Raw genomic sequence first — 17,479 nt, 5'->3', positions numbered from 1 at the left:
AGAATGTAAAAAAAAGCTCAACAGAGAAAAGAATCGAATGCAGGGTAAGCCAAAGACAAGGGGTAGAGACATACTGACAGAGACAGAGAGAGAGAGAGAGATCCCAAAACTTTTATTAAGTTGAAGATATTTTGTTGAAATTTATACACATTTGCCATTTCTTCTTTTAAAATTTGGCATTTTCGTTTCTTTTTTTTTTTTTTTTTTGCTAAGAGTTCACTTTTGTGCCATGGTTTCTTTTTTTTTTATCCCTATTCTCTGCTGCTTTTCTTGTTTCGGCCATGTTGTTCCACGTTTTTCTTTTTTTTTTTGCTTCTCTGTTTTGGTTTTAGCCGTTAAAAACTAGCAGCAACAACAATTTGCCTTTTCTTTTTCACTCACAGGATGTGTTGGAGGAGAAAGAAGGAGGCGGTGGATTTATATATTTTAATGGAAAGTTAAGCTTATAATAAACTGTAAAGAAAATGGAGATTCCCCACTAAGTTTTGTTTTCTCGTTAGTTGACTGTGAAAAGCAAAGATTTATAACTATGCCCCAGTTGTGGTTAAATTGAATAAAGGTATCCATCTTAAATAATACATATATTTATATGGAGTAAGATTATAAACATATATATATTTTTTTTTGTGTGTTAAAATTGATTATTTGCCCCATTCTTAGTATTTGGGCCATAACTTAGCGCACTTTAAAATGTTCAACAAACATTTTAACTAAAACATCTAAATCAAATGCACCACATTCATTAAGAGAAATTTGCATGATTATCGCTTTGGCATACATGCATACAATAAAATCGATAATGAATAACAGGCAATAAATTTTATAATTATTATAACAGTGGCGCATCTAACTTATAATGGGGGTCCAATTCATTTAAGAGGAGGGAGAAACGGTGGTTGTAAAAGGAAATTCTTCGAGGTTATTGAATTTGCTCAGTTTTAGAGTTAAAATCTTGTTTTTTTTCGGTCCCCCTTGAGTATCCGCCACTGATTATTGGCACATTGTTTTGTATTGTGACAATTTCAGAGCCTTTCTACAGTGAAACCAAATACGTTGCTTAAAGAAAGTAAAATTGATAACTAAAAACTGATATCGAACTATCCAAAATTCATAAAGATATATAGAGAAAAGTTTATTCAATAAACCAAAAACGAAAGTTTTGTTTTACGCCAATTGTTTTAAAAGCAGATTTAGTATTATGTGTAATTTAATTAAATGGAAAAATATGTTCTTAAAGTGATCTAAGAATGTAATTGGAAAGGAAGAAATTATATGTATATCAAGAATTGATCATCTACAATCTAAAAGTTGTTTTGATTAAATCAAGAGTGTTTTCATTATAGAATCGTATTGTCTCCATGGTGCCGTGAAAAATGAACATAGCTTGGCAAACCAAATAGATGGTTTGAGTCATTTTGTGAAACATATTTATAAATAATTTCCATACTAATATGCATTTTATGTAATTAGCGGTTAAAATAATAAATACAGTACATAATTATCGTTCATTGGCTGACCGCACAGAAGGCAGTTTGTAGAGGGGCAAATTAAATGCGGCACGAAAAATAAACTGAAATAAAGTGGAATGAATGCATACATACATATGTATGTATATATATATTATGTCTATACACACATATCGGTACTATGCTATATTGAAAGTTTGGCACTTATCTCTGTTGGTGCAGGTGCGTGTGTGTGAGTGTGTGTGAGTGTGTGTGTATGTGTGAGTGTTAGCATTAAGGCATTAGCACCGCAAAAACATCAACTAATTGTGCATTTTAGCGATAATAAACCCACACGACAAGAGTTTATTATTTCAGGCTGAGGACAAAATGCGTATACGCCACGTGGTACAAAAGCATTTATTCGAATTAGTAAAAACACTGAGAGAGACAGAGAGAGAGAGAGAGAGATCGGGTGAGGTTGGATACAATTGACAGGCAGATGGAGATAGAGGGAGCTCAACTGAACTCAAAGTGACAAAAGTTTGACACTCGCATATGCCCTCGGCGATATTAATAAGCATCGCATTTATTAGCGGCAGTCAAATAAAGAGATAAATGTCACTCATACGCCCACGTAACACCACGAGAGCTCAGCTGCTGTTCGGGCCAAAGCCCAGTAAAATATTAAAATATTTAATTTTCAATGTGTTTTCCTCTGTGTGTGTAGGTGTGTGTGTTCGTGTGTGGGTATATGCGTATACCTTCGTCAAAAACTATACCCCATGTCCATGACAAATATTTCAAATAGTTAAGCGCATTAGTGGCATATGCCAGGCATCGCATCGCATCGCATCGCAGCACAAGGCAACCCAACGCAATGTGTCGTGTCGCATCGCGTATACGCATCATGCACCGCAGCCAATTAAAGTTTTTAAGCTTACCAAAATGAAAGTTACCTTTAGCTCCCTCCTGCATCTTGCTAAAAACTATCATATAGCAAACGAAACTTTTTAGTTCATTTCGCATACGAAACTTATCTATTATCCATTACAATTGGTAAATGAACTTCATGCCCTAATGAGCTCCAGGGAATTCAAATCAAAAATTTTGTGCATAACTTTTTCCATGTCTCTTGGCTAAATGTTTTCTATGCAATTTTAATGTTACATCATTGTGAAAGTTTGTTGTTGTTGGCTGCTGGTTGCTGTTGGTTTTTGATCCTTTCCAGCCCTCAAATGGCAAATTAAAAAGCATATGGCAAATCATTTATGCATATGTAAAATGTTTTTGCATAAATTGGATTTCATTTTTACCACCTAAACAGTTTCAACTTGCCTTTCGAAATATTAATGTCATGTCAAACAGCAATTATGCCATGTAACAACAATGTAATAATGGCGATAAATCCAAGCTACATTCAATGCATACGGACACAAACACAAACAGAAATACGACACACACACACACACACTCACACATACACATACAAGGCAAACACAAACACCGAGAGACATTTGTATACTTGAGCAATTTGGCAAATAAATCATTATTATTTAATCAAATTTGTCATTGATATTGTTCTCAGAATGTTGCAAACCATTTACTTCCATTTGCCTATGTGGCGGCCTATGTCTATGTGTATGTCTCTTGAATTCAACAAGAATTTAATTCGTTGAGCAAAAATAAAGGCACAAATATAAATAGAACAAAATATTCTTCATAAAATATTGCATAGAATTTAGAAGAAATTTTTTTTGCCAAGTCTACTAAATTTTATTTTAATTAAATATTAATTTTAGAACAAAGACTTTGAAGTGAAAAAGAAATCAGTTAAATTAAGCAGCAGAGAAAATGTTGTACATATGTTTTATTAAAATAAATATCTCTAATCGATTTTATAGCAATATTTATATTATTTATTTAAACAAATATCCTAACAGTTGTTATTTAAAATATGTTTGACATTTATCTTATTATAAATTGAACGTATTGTATTACAGGTTTGCATTAAGAACAAGATTTTAATTGAATTGTTTACAATTTTGCCATTTACTTAAATGCAATTATATAAGCACTCTAAAGATGTAAAATTTTTAGTGCTGGCAATCAATCAATCAATTTATTTAATTTTACACCATATGAGTATCAATTAGGCCAAAGAGCAATAATTGTATTTTATTTCTAATTGTAATACATTCAGATTATAAGTACCACACAAAGAATGTGGTTGGTGCAAAAGGGGAAGGATGCTGAGCTAATATACCCATACCCAAGTGTTTGCATGGTTTAAATTCTATCAGCTATGAGGTTAAGGTTCTTAAGATATAGCTGCCATAGAAACAATCGGTCGACAATGAATATCTAGAAAAAACCACTTGTCTCAGCGTTAGGCACTTACACATAAATACTTCATCAATTCATAAATTATATAATATGCGTCTTCGGGGAAAAACTTGTTTGGTATTAATTGTAAAATTGTAATTGTATTCAAAAGAAATTTGATATTCGGATATTCGATAAATATTACTTTTTCTCAAAAATAAATCAACATCAGGCAAGTAATTTTAGGAAGTCTATTTATTAAGTGGTCTAACGAAAAGCGAAAACTTCCGCTTCAGTTAATAATCATGTCTCAATAATATATTGCATAGCTATTTGCAAAGAAAATTAATTTTGAAAACAATTAAGAATTAATTATTAACGTAGGCCAATGAGTTCTTTCAACTATATCTCATAGGGTATTTAATGGGCATTTTTGAGGTATGAGGTAGGTTAAAGGCTAATTAGTTTGCCTAACTTTTTTCTTTACGAACAAGTATATAAGAAAAAAAATTATATTTTGTGTAATTGTAAATCATTCATTACCATAACAAATACATTTCAAAACGCAAAGCAAACGATAATTTATAGTATTGCCAGTGGCTATGAAATGTTTTAATTGAAATTGAACATCAAATATATATTTCATGTTATGTTCTAGTTCTAATTTTCCTCCGAAATTCATCAAGTGGGAAAAAGGGTTCAAATGATGACTTCTCTCATCGCATCATTTTGGTATCTTTCAACTTTACATGACAACAATTGCTCATAATTATTATGTTCATGTGAATTGTAAAATGTTGCATAGATGTATGTATCTAGATAGGATTAAATTAGTCAGACACACATACATACATGAAACCACACAGTACTATAATCGAGACCCACACACACGAGCAGAGATTGATGTGCAATCAACGGCAAATGATTATTAAATTTACATGCAGTCATCTCTACACATGAATCTCACATTGAGTTGATTTAATTTTTGGTTAATTTGCCATAATATTTTGTTAGATAATTTTATGAAAATCTCTTTAGGTGAAATGCGTAAATGTGTACGCACAACATTTGAATGAATAAATGCTACGAGAAGGACACTAATCGAATAGAACAAGGCATTATATATTCCATTGCCATAGAGGGTAACGATTCAAATTGAAAATAAACTTTATCTAAGCGGAAAATATATGAAGTAACTGAATTAATATATTGAGAATATTTGAGCGTAGATAGAATTTCTAATAGAATAAATTAATTGACCAAAAACTGAAATAAGCAAAGTTGACTTAAATTAAATATAACTTGACATTTAAGAGTTCAAAGAGAGGTTGATGGCATTTGAGGAGGAGAAAGTAAAGGTAAAATAATTTTTAGTAAAAGGAAATGCAACTTAATGATTTATTAGTTTTTGAAGTACTTATCATGATTTATGATGTATTGATTTATTTGTTACCGGGTTTATTCTATGTTTTTATATTTGTTGTTGTTGTTGGTTGGTTTTTGTTATGCTTAGTTAGTTTTGTTACATTAATTAATAATACACCAGGTGGTTGTGCCAAAGAAGGGACTTGGCAAAACTTTCCGCTGGTCTTACACATACACGCACACGCCCACGCCGACACACACACACACACACACAAGCACCCATCCATAAATTGTGCTTATTTGCATAATTCCGGGGCATTGTTAATGATTGTGAATAAAACTCCAAAATTATTTTGCTTGTCAATCAATTGATTCCCTTAGTGCCAAGCACTTGAGAATTAATATCAATTTGTATTCATTTGTGAATATTACAAAAGGATTATACAAAATTAATTAAAATTTTGCACAATGCCAACCAGTTCCAGGCAATGATCCTTTCACTCCGCATTTCCCCTTTACGATATGAAATTTCATCAATTCTGGCACCGCTAAATGAGTTTAATCACATTGATGGCTCCCCCACCACACACACACATACACGCACACACACACACACAAACAACATCAATTAATCATCAGCACACAAAATTCTCAAATCCTTGGCAAAGCCCGCACATTACGCATACGACACGTAGACCCACAAGAAAGTTCAATTGCCAATTAAAAACAAAAAACCCAAAAAAAGAAGAGCAAAATTTTCAATAATAACATGAGAAAAATTGGAAAAACAAAACTCTAGACAAAATAAACTCAATGCAAAAGAAACCCAAGACTAACTCAGTCAATAAACGACATCGTTTTGAAGTGCTGGGAACTTAAAGTCTCCATTTTCACCGCACACCTGTCAGCCCCATGGACGAGGCACTGGCAACCGCATTCAGCGATACATACAAACATGTCATTATCATAATAAGCAGCAAAAGATGCCGAAGGAGTCGTCCTTACAGTACTCGTTGTTACTGCTGCTGCTGCTGCTTCTGCTGCTGCTCTTCCTTTTGTTGTTGTTCCTGTAGCACACCCACATACACACACTGACACACACATAACCATTCGCCATTCGCCATTTGCCAGTTGGCAGTTTGGCATTCCCATTCTGCTTCAGTGAAGCATGCGAAATTGGCGACAGTTTGTGTGCGCATAACTGAGCATAATCGACGCCTTTCGGTTATAATTAACTCATTAAAGTGAAATGGCAAGCCGCAAAGATGTTCTACCGCTAAGACTGTTAGCTGACTAACAGCCAAAAGCATCAATTTCTACATGTTGCCCCATGTAATACGAGTAGGTCGTCCAACAGCTGCTTCTTCTTGTCATGGATCTCGATGTTTGCCAACATGCAGCACTCAGAGAAACCAAAAAGTGAATTTTGATTTTGTTCAAGCACTTGAAGGATTTCATATAGTAATCAAAATTTCAGAGGTATCCTAGGAATGTTAGTTAATGAATAGCAACAACTAAGTCTAATTTATATTCCTATTAATATGTTAATTAATTGATGGTTACAGGTTCTTGAATCGAGAGTCGAAAATCAACATTAAATCTTAATTCAAGAACCTTTGGGAGATCATAAATCGTTCAACATGCTTAATTAACTCTTTCGCCAACTATCGTTATTGAACGAACACCTATTTTAATTGGTGTGTGCAATAGATACACACAATAAAATCGTGTGGGATATAAGTAGATGCTGCTTTCTTTTAATACCAATAAAACTGCCACACAAGACAACTCGTTCAACTTGTGTGCGGTGGTTTTTTCAATTGGACCACTGTGCAACAGCTGTTCAACCTCTCACACGAACTGTGAGTTGTCGTAAATAAGAAATGAAATCAAAGTTAACATTTTGTAAATCTGATTTTTATAACTTTTCTTTTTTTTTTTCGCGGTAATTTTCACACAAACACTCACACACATGAGCACGCACACACACATGGGACGAGTCTCATGTGAAATTGCAATTAAATTAATGTCACGCATACGACGCGTATAACATGCGCTCTGCGTCCTGTGTCCTATGTTTCATAGGATGTGTGTGTGTAAAACGGGAACAGGAACAGGAACAACGGGCCACATAGCTCAGGTTTTATTGCTCAGCCGCAAAACAACAACAGCGTCAACATCGGCGGCAACAGCAGCAGCCAATGCCCCACAATTAGTGCGTGTTGGTAACCAGCAGCAGCAGCAGCAGTAGCAGCTGCTTGGATTTGTATTGTGCGGGGTGGAGGTTGGTAGGGGAGTCAGGGGGTTTGGGGAGACGGGGAAGACTGGTGTTTGGATTTGTTGTGCTCTGCATATAAATCGATGCTGATGCTGTGAAAATTTGCTAAAATAACTACAGACACACTCTTGCCAAAAGCAATTAAACTGCTAAAACCACATTTTGTGCGAGAAATAATTGCAAAAATGCCAAAACATAAAGCCCAACAACAAACAGGGCACAAAACAACAACAAAACGGTACACAAAAAAAGAAAAAAATATACGAACAACAACAACAATAAGAACACACCAATTACAATAACGTCACCCGCGACAGAGAACGGATGAGCGATGTAAAGGGAGGGGAACCAAAACAGAAGAGAGGGGGAGCAGAGTTCAGTTCAGCTTGCCCCAAGGGATGAAGTGAAGTGGAGCGGGGTAAACTGAGATTCGTTCGAGTGCGTATTCAGTCAGTGATCGATACACATAACCGACAAAAAGTCAAGCCAACCAAAAAAACAAAACAAAAAAAAAAAAAAATCGCTGGCGGCAATTTAAATTATTACATCGACTCACAGATACCTTGCAATAGATCTAAAATGGACAACTGCAGTTAAAACTTTTAGCTCAACTAGCATATGGCCTAAATTCTAAAATACTTGGGATAATTCACAGGAGGAGAATATAAATTTTAAAGAGAAAGTGATAAACAAAATTCCACAAAAATTCTCGGCTTAGTTTTTTTTAGACCCAATGGCAATAAGAATCTTCGCAAATATATTTCAAATATTTCTCTCAACCCTATTTACTACATATGTATACCCGATCAATTGAACAAATTGCAGGATACCACAAATATTGTAGGCTGAATGGCAACAGCAACAACAACAGCCAGAAAGAAAAAATGGCCAACAACAAATCAAATATATTATAACGGAAAAACAAACCAAAAACTCAACGCCAGCTTCAATAACAATAACATTGATGGGCGTGGTGCGTGGGGAGGCGGCACGACAACGCACACGAGAGCGAAAGAGAACAAAGAGGGAGCAAGGAGTGGGAACAGGAATTGGGAGAGCGAGGATAAATGGATGGCTAAATGTGCGAATGCCAACTGACAGAGCTCGGTTGCGGCGGTTTTGTTTACACTTTACAATAGGATTTCTGAGGCTTTTGCGGCATTCGAAAATTTCTGGCCCCAAAAATATCTCAAAAGGCAACAAATTAGTTAAACAAAACAACAGCAAACGGATCAACTCAAGTAGACAAATATTAGTGAAAATTTCAAACAGTTTTCCAACCCCTAAGTAAAAATATTTTAAATAATTTATTCAATACAAAAAAAAAAAAAACGTTCATCCCAAAATTGCAAGTTAAACTCGGTTTTGAATTGATTCCATTTAATCCTTAAAGTCAGTAGAAATAACATTATGTTTGGTATTTTTTATGATAGTTCCTAAATATTAACTCAAGTCAAGATCATAATATATAATATATACAAATTAGTCTTTATTTGTAATAATATTTTGCAATTGATTGGAGTTACATAAAACTGTTAAAGATATAAAAATGTAATGATAGTTTCCAAAATATATATTCTCACAAATATATAAAGATTAGTCGGCTCGAGGTCAATCTTACAAAAGAAGATTATTTCAAAGGCAACACATTAAAAGGTTGCAATTCCCAACTAGTTTTAGCGTTGAAGACATGGTATGGCTATTGCAATTCTGGAGTTCTTTAACAAAGTCTGCTGATGATAGAACTTGGTAGTTCTTGAAATAGCTATACAGACAACCTGCTCACCTTTTTGTGTCTTTCCTTTGAAATAATCTTCTTTTGTAAGATTGAGTCGACTAAGTTCGATTTAAATTTCAATAGGTCGTAATCTATCCAGGTATAAAGATTTCAAATAAACCAAAATAAGCTTCAAATACATTAGGAAATTTGTAGCTTCAATCTAAAATGTGTAGCCTATCTTAAGGCTACGATTGTATATATTTTTGAATTCAAAATCCTGTTATAACAATTAGTGTGATATACATTTATGTATATATAAATTATCAAACCGATTAGTTGCATAACTCAGAGCGGTTGAAATAATTTAAATGGTCTGTGTTATTTATTATATTCTGTTATTTTATGTAGCGCAGAATAAATTTGAAATCTGAATTGCTTTAGAGCAAAAACAACAAACGGACAAACATATATTTATATATGTATACATATATATATATATATACAAAAAATAAATGACAAACGCGGTTCAGAGTCGTTTGCCATTCGCGCGAGTGAAAGACAAATTAAGATTATAAAAAAAAAAAAATAATATAATAAAAAAAATAACATATACACACAAACAAACAAACTCCCAGTCAAAAGGAAAAAAAAATGCGAATTGATTGATTGATTTATCAAATATATATATATATATATGCATATATTTGTGTGTGTGTGTATGTGTGAGTGTGCAATGTGCGTGAGCGAAAGGTAAGTGTGTTTGTGCCTGTCTCTTTCGTTGCCTGCCTCTGTCCATATCTGCCTCAGTGTCTGTGTCTGTGACTGCGGTGCGTTTGTGATTTGACAGACAAACTGACAGCAAGACAGTCAGCCTAAAGGGGCCGAAGGGAGTAGGCGGATTTGCGGGGAAGTTGAAGGTGATATGAAGTCGAGCCTGTCGGCATTTATGTATGCGCGTAAATCCCCCCCATCGCTCAACAATCGGCAAGCCCCCTGTCCAGCCAGTAGCAAGTCAGTGCGTAGATAGATTCCGTCGCTTTCGTCTCATCTACCTCTCCCTCTCTGTTTGTTTGTGTGTGTGTGTGTGTGTGTGAGTGCGACACGTAGCACATTTTATTTTCCAAGTAATAAATCAATTTTCCGCACCACTAAAAATGAAAACGAGAAAAAAAAACGAAAAGAAAAAGAAAAACCGAATGAAACGTTGCTGAAGCTACCTATCGAGTGGCAGGCCAAGAAGTGGCAACGATTGGAATTGGAATTGGGGTTGGTGGCAGCTGCGTGAGAGGCTAGTGAGGAGAGGTGAGGGGCGGGCGATGGCGATGCTAGGTGGTTGGGGGCAACAGTTGGCGCACCTGAGAAGAGCGTAAATTAAAGTCACTAAATCAAAAAAATTTCCCGAAAAAAAAAACACAACAAAAACAAAATGAAACGAAGCTAAGGAGAAAGTTAACATTTGTTTACGTGGTTGGACGGTTGCGAAGTCTTAGACGTAGTTGGCCCGAAAGTTTGAGCCCAAGCAACAGAAACAGAAACTGAGCAAATGAGCAACAAAAAGTAAGCAAAACAATTTGTTTTTCTCTTTCGTTTTTTTTGTCGTTGTTGTTGTTGTTGTTGTTTTTGTTCTTGCCTTTTTGGCGAGTTGCGGCAATTTGTTTTGAGTGGGGTCAATGGGACCTGGGGAACAATACTACATACCAACAAAAAAAAAAAATCACAAGGAGTTGGGGCTCTATGTGGCTGGGAGGGGGGCAGCAAGCAGCTAAAACAAATCAAGTCAACAATCAACTAAACGCACAAACACAACACAGACAGAGTCCGGAGAGCTAAGCACACAGATTCGACATTTGGTTACAGGGGCGGCAACGGCAAAGAGCAACAGACACCCTGTAAAAGTTAATGTAACGGCGCATTTAATTGCACGCACGGAATGAATGCCACGCCCCCCACTTGCCCCTTTTGCGAGTAGAATGGCCAGTGGAGTGGACATAGCTTGAACTTTTTCTCCATATATTCTTTTACTTGCGTTTCGACCCTCTTCTTATGGCACTTACTTGGCTTTTTGGCCTGTTCAACAGTTTTTAGCAGGTGAAGTAAGTAAAAATAGCTATTAGCCAAAGCATTTTATGTCTGTATGTGTGTGTGTGTGTGTGTGTGCCTTCTTTTTTCTCCTCCTTAAGACAAACAGCCGTCTCTACTCACCCTGCCACTCTAGGGGCAGTTTTTACTGTCTGGCCTCCCTTTGGCAGCCCTTTGTTGTCTCTAATGCGCTTTGCTATTTTTTAATTATAACGCAAGTTACCTGCAAATGAAAAGTAAAAGGGCTGCCAAGACGACGACAACAACAACAACAACAAGAGAAGCAACAACCATAGCGAAAAGAGCATCTACAGCAACATTCACGTCCTGGCCAAAGAGCTAGAGCTAGGAGCAGGAACAGGAAAGAAACGTGAACAGGATGTGTCTGCGGCCAAGACACGAATTCAGCCAACATAGACAACACTCAAATAGCTTTTTAGCTGTAACCATAGCGAAGGCAGTGAAGAAAGATAAAATAAAAAAAGAAAAGGGAAAAACACAACGAACGAACACGGGGAAAATGGGTAAAATTCGCTGGCAACAATTTTAATTGCGTAAACTGTGCAATTTTGCTCTTTCTTGCTTTTACCAACTCTCCAACTGTCTCTCTTTATCTCACTCACTCTTGCTCTCTCTCTCTCTCACTCTCTCGTTTCTCTCCCTATATTTTTATATATATAGAAACATTTTACTCTGTTTTCATTATTGTGTTGCAATAGCAAAGGCCAAGTTGCGGCAAAATTAAATTACTCATACGCTCAGTTGGTTAGCACAAAGCGTCTCTCAACTTGAGACTGCCATGGATTTATTGTTAATTGGAAATGAGGCATGCTCAGACTATTTGATGCCAACTAGATTTCCGCCACTCAAACAGCCAGAAGATTCAGTGAAATAGAATAGAAATATAGAACGATAGACAAAGACAATGATATAGAGAGAGATAGAGAGAGAGACAGAGAAAGAGAGTAAGAAACTATTTCTGATGAAAACCCACAAAAAAAAGAAAAAAACAAAACTCAAACCAAAAAGAAATGAGAGAAAAAACGCTGACAAATAGCACGCGTAATTAGAAATTAAGTTTCTGCTATTTCTGCCTGTGGCTGAGGAGTGATTAGTGCAATGACAATCTAGTATGGAACCCTGGGCCAAAGAGGGGAAAGGAGAGAGACTCAGAGGGAGGAAGAGAGAGAGAGAGAGAGAGAGCGAGCGAGAAGAAGCTTGGGGGGCTATAAGTACAAGCAACTGTAACTGACAGAAACTGCTGTCGTGCTGAGGTAATTTATTAAATCTCTACTAAGCATTCTGCTTTACATCAAAAACTTTACTGCTTAAATTTCTATATGTATGTTTACAAGCATTTTGTGAACTAAGTATCATTAGGCATTAACTGTACTTTACACTATACTTACCACATAATGCCATAGAATAATGTATCAAAGGCAAAATGGAGATGAAAACGAAATTCTTCAGCGAATAACCAATTCGTATTTTAAGACATTTTTGTGAATAATTCATTAATAGGAAATATTTCTGTATTTTTTTTTTGTGGAAATTATTTAAACGATTATTATTTAAGCAACTTAATACATTGTGGGATTGTCCCGTTTGAGAAATTGTCTAATTAATTACAACTACTATAATGTTTCATAACTACATACTTCATTAAAAAATGAAAAATATATTTTATTCTAATTTCGATTCAACTTTAAATGCTAAAGAAAAAAATTAAATCAAGATTTGAAAACAGTTCCTGTTAACCACAGAGAAATAGCAATATGGGATTGGCAAACATCAGTCCAATGCAAAAGCCCTTCAACTGGCAATCGCCAAAGGCCATATGGTAGAACAGTTCACTTGAATTAGAACGACAATAAACTTCTCTTTAGGTTGATCAAAGAGAATTTGGAATAATTAAAATTTAATTTATGGCAGAAAATCTAAAAATGTCGAAAAATATGTCGTTTGGCAGATTGAATGTCGTCTACATTTGTAAAAATGTTTTCAGCAGTTATGATGTTGTTCATAATTTCTTTCAAATTTTTTATTAAATGGAATTAACATTTTTGGAAATTTACTTTAAAATCGTAAATATGATTGGCATTGCTAAGGAATTATTCTAAATAATATAAAAATAAACTATACAGATTAATTTTAGTAAACATTATCAAACAAAAATTACATCTTTGCAGCAAAAAATAAATTTGTCACATCAAACTTGACAATCTTCTTGAAAATCATATATAACGGCTCAAAAGATAAAAACTGACACTTTATATACTTTTGCATAGTTAGTATGAGCTTTTTAATTATAGAAATACTACCTGACAATGACATATTTGATCGTTTCTATTGACTGTTACCTGAGCGATGATTTTGTCTCAAATGATTCAACATTTTTTGATTGTAATGATTCTTTTTTTTCGAATAGCTTGAGCAACTCGTTGAGCTATTAAGAGACATGTGAATTTACTTGAATTTTTGCTGGTACCGCTAGTAAAGGGGACGAGCCTTTATAGCCTAACTCTGTTCACAATCCTTTCTATCTATTACATAGCTTCAAATTAGAATGGCTAATTGCAAAACTCTTCACATCACAATGACAATTTCTTTTGTTAACTTGCCCAAAAACTTGCTTCTGGCATCTCTGTCTGTGTGTGGAGGTGGCTGTGGGTGTGTTTGTGTGTGTGACTTCTTGGTTGTGGGACTATGACAACTGGAATAAAAAAACGGAAATTTCTTGCTCTTTCGAGATGTCCTTGTTGCAGTTAAATTACTTCTCGTTTATTTTAAATTGTGAAAAATATGTGCAAATGCTCCTTCCATCCAAAAATCTTCCAACCAAGCAGACATTACACAATGATACCTAACAAGGACGAGCCGAAGCTAAAGTAGAAATGGCAACAGAAACTGAAACTGAAACAGAAACACGATTGTACTTTACCAGTGAGGCAGCCAGGCAGACAGACAGACAGTCAGCTAGGCAGGCAGGCCAGAAAGCAAGTCAGGGTAAAAAAGGCCAATGGAAAAACATGGGCGAAATGTTCAGCAATTTGCAATGGAAAATTGCACGCGTTGTATTTTCAAATAATGCGAAAACTTTTCCCGCCTATGTTTTCGAACAGAAACAAACCAACGAACCCACCAAACAACCAACCAACCAACCAACCAGCCAACCATCTAGCCAGCGAACCAACGAACCAATCCACCAACCAAGGGAACTGAACCAAACAGCTTCCAGCTACCATCAGCTACTATCCGAAAGCAACTCCAATATACTTTTGTTTCTTTGCCTCTATTGTCCTGCTTTTTCCATGATGCCGCTGAACACTGAACACTGAAGCTGCTGCTTCTGATGCTGCCTGTGTGAAATGCAATTTCTCATATTTGCATAACTGCAGACAGCAGATAGCTCAAAATAAAGTTGAAAATTTTCACTGTGGTGGCGGGAACACCAACAACAACAACAACAACTTTAATATGACCAGGCCGCATGGCGTAATTGCCCCCGTCCTACGTATCCGATCCAAGCGATTACACAGAAAGAAAAAAACTTGACATAAAGTCAGAAGAAGTTTGTCAAAAACCAAATATGAGAAGTCAAACGTTATCAAAACTTAAATCCTTAGTAAGACATTACGTTTAAGTAGCTAAAAAGGGGGAGATTTGCTTTCAAAACAAAACCAAAAAGACTGAAACTGAGATTTATATTAATCTGACTTGTACTTGTATGAGAAAATACTAGTTAGTTAATTTCTTCACTTATTTTTAAATGAAGGGTGCTAGTAAAAGGGTTCCTCAATAAAGTAGATATCTCATTTGGGATCTAGACAATGCATTTAACTTCCGTTTGATTTGAGTGAACGAATTGCATTAATAACTTGTCTGTTTCTGTAATAATTGATCGCTCAATTGATATCAATATTGGATATTGTCCACATTATTTGTTATAGTGTTATTAGAAGCAGAAGCCACTGCCAGCAATAGAAATAGTATTTCTGTCAGCGACCAGCGAAATCCCTTCCGCTTTGGCCGAATACTGGGCCAACTGAAGCTCGGCGGTTTCCGCAGACTGGGCTTGCGATTTTACAAACAATACGGCATGGCGGGAGGGTGTGGAAGGGGGGGTTCAAAGTGGATAACGGTGCGTTGGTATGCAGTAGGAGACTCAAATCAACGGAGTTACGCGCATAGCGAACACAATACATATAAGACAAAGCATACTTTCGGGTGCAAATAACCAAACGCACTCGCAACGGAAACCAGAATTGAGCGCCTTTCGCTGGACATGGAACAGAGACGGAGAACGAGCGGAAGGGAGGTGGTAGAGAGTTTGGCTATTCTATTAGGACAAACAGAAATCACAGTGCCAGAAGCAGCAGTGGGAACATCAGGTTTCAGTTGGTCGTTGCTAGGGTAAAAATTTCACACAGAGTATATGAGAGAGACACATACACACGCAGAGAGAGAGAATGAAAGCAAACAAACTGGTCAAGGGACAATTTTCCCCGTCCTGCGTTAACCAAAAGCAAACATAATTGATATCGTAATCAATTCAAAAATCTAGAAAACTAAAAACTGCAAATGCTGTGAAAACAACGCCAGGGACATGGTACATGGCCACAGGCCACATTTCAGCACAATATTGAACATTCCCCATGCCCCATTCCACAATCGTCAGCTTGCGTCACCTCCATTCTCGCCCTAGCCCTCGCTCACACCCACTATTCACATATGTGTTTGCCAGTGCGTGCCACTCAATCAACTCTGAAAAAGTCTACAAATATTAGCCCCTAATGCCATTGAGACCAGGATGAAGGAAGCAGGACATTGGATGGAGGACTCATGCCCATAAAAAAGTGGAATTGTATATAAAAATGAAGCAGAAAAAAAACAAAAAAAAAAAAAAAGAACGGAAAAGCAGAAGAAAAAAACGTGTGGCAGCTTCAAATAAAATTGTTGCGACAAAGGCACCAACAGCATTGCCATCTGAAGGAGCAGCAGCAGCAGCAGCAGCAGCAGCAGTGGGCACAACGATAACATTAAGAAGAAGTATCGAAAAAATGTGTAGTGCTACACAGACACACACACGCACACAAAAAAAGCAACGTCGACAAGGACACAAAAGCTGAATAACAACACAATCAAGCGAGGCGCGCTTTCTCCTTAGTCGGATGTCTGGGCAGAGCAAGCAGGCAGGATGGGGGAAAAAACGAAGCGTGTCTGGGCATAGGCAGCGCTGCATAAGTTCCCAGCACCAAGGAAAGCGGCACGTAATAACATTTTTCTAAAGAAAGCAACAAGAACAACAACAACAACAACAGAAACAACAACGACAACCGTTACAGACCAACCCAAACCCAACCAAGAGCAGACGAAGATGTCAAGCTAAGGAGCAGACGCTGTAGAAGACCGAGTAAGAGAATAAAATAATAAAATGAAAAAAAACAAGAAAAAAACCATCTATATATATTTTCTCAGCTGTAACGAACATCTTATACACTTCAAAAGGGCTCAAGGATTAAGTTTTCTTCCTTGTGTTTTTTTAGAAAATTAATTTTGTAGTCCATATATGTTGTCAGAATAAATCTATTAAATTTAATAATAACTTATTCAGTAAAACTCAAATGCAAATATTATTTATAGAAATCATGAAAATTATAAATTATAGAATTTTATCCGAGACAAAAATATGAATTATTTTTTAGTTGAAATAGTTTTTGATAATCCGAATTGAACTTAAGTCAACATTAATTAGTAACTAATCGTTTTTTTTTTTTTTTTAATAATTATATTGAAGAGCATCAGGTTGCAAAACAAATATTCTTTGCCAAATAATAATAAGACCGTTTGAAAAACAAAAAAAAACATTGAAATAATAATCAGATAATTATGAAATATTCTAAATATATTTAGAATTTGACTTAAATAATAACACAAATAAGTAAATACAAGTAATAAAGTTTTTCTTATAAATTCTTTTATACTTTTTCAGACTTTGAACTCAATTTTGTAAAAAAAAGTCGAAAATTGGCTCCCTTTTTAAAAGTTTCTTTTATATTACTTCTTTATATGATTTAAAAAAAAAAAAAATTAATCTAAGATAACAAATCCAATCGGGAAGAATGTAAAACCTATTCCTAGGCTGGTTCCACTTTGGTCCTAAACTAAACATGCCCTAAAATTTGCCAAGGGTATTTAAATACAAAAAAAAAAATAGGAGACGAAAAATTGAACGTGCGTGGTGGCATGCCCTCGGTTCTTCTGGAA

The sequence above is a fragment of the Drosophila willistoni genome, chromosome 3R (genome assembly GCF_018902025.1).
Source record: "Drosophila willistoni isolate 14030-0811.24 chromosome 3R, UCI_dwil_1.1, whole genome shotgun sequence".
In the NCBI taxonomy this organism is placed as follows: domain Eukaryota; kingdom Metazoa; phylum Arthropoda; class Insecta; order Diptera; family Drosophilidae; genus Drosophila; species Drosophila willistoni.
Note: the sequence above shows the minus strand (reverse complement) of the source record.